Below are 4003 nucleotides of genomic sequence, written 5' to 3'. Positions count from 1 at the left end.
TTTTCTTACGCCTGAAAAATACATGGGGATACATGCATATATATGCATATATATATGGGGAGAATATAGTTGCCAGTTTGGGGTTCCTTACTTACTTCCTTACTTCCGTCACACTTTTGTTACAGTTTCTCATAGCGCCTTCAATATTTTACCGATCTCTTGCATATTTGGCTTGTATGTACCTTGCATGGACCTCTACCTTTTGATGAGGTTTGACGTCACTGGGGTCAAGGTCAAGGTCACCGAGGCTAATAATAGATTTTCTGTCACACTTTTGTTACAGTTTCTCATGGCGCCTTCAATATTTTACCGATCTCTTACATATTTCGCATGTAGGTACCTATTTTACAATTCTACAAATTTAGATCATAATGAACTTAAAATCAGACGATGTAACAGACTTCTCTAAGTTGGACCCACATTATGGATTTAACACTGCAAATTTTCTTTGTGTTAGTTGGAATGTTGAAATCTCGTTTAAAACCAAAGCGCTGGTATTAAATAGTACTACATTTTCATTTCTGACCAGATATGCGGAAGGACGCCTGCTACGCTGCGTTCACGAACGCCTCCTCCCCGGGGCGGCCCCCGCGGTGCGACCACCAGTTGTCCTCACAGGTCACCAAGCGGCAGTGCTGCTGTGTGCTGGGTCAGGGCTGGGGCAACCCGTGTGAACCCTGCCCCGTGAGGACCTCTAGTGAGGCTTTGTAGTGTCACATAATTCTTTGTTTCAATAAATACTTGATCTGCAAGAAATAAGATCGAAAGTGCCCGTATATGCGTAAACTTGTTGTCAGTATGCTAGTTTAGGCATAAATTTGTCTAATATTTTCTTGAATAAAATTATCTTATATGTTTCTTGTTATAGACTATAAGTAAACACATTTATTTCAATAAATTCAAAGTACCGCAGTCTTTATATATGTTGTTAGTAAATGCGCTAATTTTGGTTGCGTGAATTAAATGTATTGGTATACATTTTGCTCTTAACTGTTGGATCAATGTTTGCTGCATTGGCAATAAATGTATAGCGGAAATATACCGTCGGTATGCCCTGTACAACTTCAGATCATCTTTATTCAGTTTTCACTGTAAACAAATAGAACTACGTTTTCAGGAGCATACCTGTACCTTTGCAAGCCAATTCCTATAAGAGGTAGGTTCAAAAGCTGTAGAATAGTGTGCTAGCCTTTATTCAGTACAGAAGCATGCTTATGTACAAATCAAGCATGTAAATTACAGTGTTCAACATATTGTATTTAATTTAATACTTATTTTTTTAACATTTTTCTTAGATTTTCGAACGATGCGTTATTTTACACTGCTAATGTCATCGTTTTTAATGACAAAAACGCATTGATTTTTAATTGTTGTAAAACAAATATTATGTGATCATAAAATGAATATATTCCGAAAACACTGTTTCGACAATTTTGTGTTTTGCACATGCTAATAAGGGACGACTGGATTTTTGTTAAGAAATTTATTTCTTCAAACGAAAATTATGTTAATTGCGGAAAGTGTGCATGTGCGGACTAGACAAGCAATTCTGGTACGACATTTAACGCACATGCTTTAAGCCCGGTTTTCCCAGAGCGACATACATGTTTACGATTTCGACCATTACAGAGAACACGAACGAGTGCTTGATATACCAGTTCCTGTGCGAGAACGGCCGATGTATCATCGACACGAACACGGAGGGCTTCCTGTGCGAGTGTGGGGTCGGCTACACGTACAACGCCATCAGCAAGCGGTGCGACGGTACGCTACGCAAGTTCAAATGTTTGGATCGCACATATTTTCTTTAGTTTTTATAAATAAAAAGTGCGACTAACGCACCATACATTATTTTTAATAACCACTTAGATTGTAAAATATAAGCTGAACTTTCCATTTGTTAAATACACGTAATTTTAATTTAGACTTTGGTTAGACTTAAATTTTTATGAAGTCTATAAGAAAGATGACCAGGGGGTTTTCATAATAGGAGTTCATCCATGTTTAAAGATATCCATCAACAACGATGGTATCATAAATATAATTATTCAGATACGTGTATACTTAAAGGCATAAATTCTATTTTGTTTGACCTGACACGCGCTTAAGCACTTCAAAAGAAGGCCGCTAGAGCTAATCGACGTCCAAATAAATTATTAAATATATTCCATACAGACGTGGACGAATGTCGAGCAAGCCGGAACCCCTGTCATGACAACGCCATCTGTATCAATACTCTGGGCAGCTACAGGTGCGAGTGTATCCCTGGTTACCAACTAGCGTCCGAGGGCGGCAGGTGCATTGGTAGGTAGAGGCCAAATACCACATTCAGTCATTTCCATGAATTCCATGTCAAGCAAAGCGTGTTTATGTTGTGCAGAATGAATGGCAGTTTTGAATTCAGGCAGGTGGACTGCGATCCTCGATATAATTATTTATTTAACCCTCCTAGTATGTCCAACTCACCAAAGTCCAATGTCTGTGAAAACATTTTAAGTTGACGGTTCAACAAGATTTATATTAGAGGTTACTTATATTTTACATTGTGCGAAATGAACTTAAAGCTGCCAACATTTGTGGTTTTCCATATTTATAAAATGAAATCCAGAAGAGAAAAAACGCAAAAACTAGGTAGAACAGTTAAAAAAACGGAAATCCGCAACTGTTGGTAGAAGTTATATAGATTGTCCTTGCTGTCATTTTACCAGTTTGTAACGGACCATCTACCCCTTGCAAAAGGCGCGAACTGTATTTCATGGCTCGATAATTAAGGTACGGTGTCATTAACTACATGTACATGTATATTCATATCTTTGTGCCGTTGTTCAGATATAAACGAGTGCCAGGATGTGGCGGGGATCTGTACGAACGGCGACTGCAGGAACCTCGAGGGCAGCTACCAGTGCATCTGCAAGCAGGGCTACCGACTGGCCGCCTCCAGGGACTCCTGTCTCGGTAAGTGGCACCTTCCTGCTTGGTTGTATGTGGAATCCTTGCGGCATTCATGGGGAAAATCGTTTTAGTGTCGTTAATTGTTGTCTTGATATGCCGTTCACTTTGTGTGACACCACGGTATTATGTTTTCGCAGTCTTGCAAAGTACAGGCTTCATTTGTTCGACATGCATCGAAACGCCCCTTAAAGCCAGCAGGTTCTTCCATTATACAAGTATATTATAAAATACTTCGTTTACTTTCCACAAAAATGCACATTTCAACAACGTATGCAATTTACCTAGTTACTCAATTAAAATTTAACGAACCAAAGGTAAACTGTACTGGTCTTGTGTGATATAGACAAACTGGTTGAATCTCCTGTCCCTGTTTTCAGACATCAATGAATGCGAGCTTCAACCTGGCCTCTGCCGGAACGGGACATGCGAGAACCGGATAGGCAGCTACGAGTGTCGCTGTAGCGAGGGATTCAAACTCAGCGACAGAAGGGACTGCGAGGGTACGCTGGCATTAAAATGAATTTTATTTGCAATAATATGAGCCGCGTTCTTGGAAACCTGTGCAGTATGCATGAGCGTCAAGTGTCGTCTCATATTTGCCTGTGCGACCAGTAGTAACGCACTGCAAAATAGCGACCTAACATACTCACTTTTGTTTCAGAATTATTGGTGTTTCGTATAAATGTATTTTAAAGCAGAAACACTCATGGGACAGTATCGCATTCATACATCTCGCTTAAAGTATATGCTGATAATTTAAAAACTATTCTAGATCATATATTTTTGACCGTTTATTGTTTTAATTGAAATATAACAATACGACGGCGAACGAAATTTGTTTTTTTTTTCGAAACTGAATACGAATACTCCAAATAGTGTATAAATGAATTCAATGTTTTCAACACATCAATAAATATTATATACTTTAAAATATTTATTAACATTTTCCTGTTGTTAGTTTTTTCGCGGGTTGTACAATTTCAAGGCAATAACTGTGATCAGGGTATGACTATACATCACTTAAATATGAACATGCTTGTTTTATATCATT

General features: G+C 38.5%; 1 long non-coding RNA gene across 1 annotated transcript; it reads left to right on the top strand.

Annotated features, from left to right (window-relative positions):
* The first annotated feature begins 1709 nt into the window (after positions 1-1709).
* On the top strand, positions 1710-3457 carry LOC127864082 (uncharacterized). Its single transcript, XR_008041439.1, has 4 exons — positions 1710-1764; positions 2176-2304; positions 2830-2955; positions 3330-3457. It is a non-coding gene; the product is annotated as an uncharacterized LOC127864082 (long non-coding RNA).
* The last annotated feature ends 546 nt before the right edge of the window (positions 3458-4003 follow it).

Source organism: Dreissena polymorpha, unplaced genomic scaffold (assembly GCF_020536995.1).
Source record: "Dreissena polymorpha isolate Duluth1 unplaced genomic scaffold, UMN_Dpol_1.0 chrUn103, whole genome shotgun sequence".
NCBI classification, from domain to species: Eukaryota; Metazoa; Mollusca; class Bivalvia; order Myida; family Dreissenidae; genus Dreissena; species Dreissena polymorpha.
The sequence above is the reverse complement of the archived record's forward strand: the minus strand, read 5'-3'. Positions and strand labels throughout refer to the sequence as shown.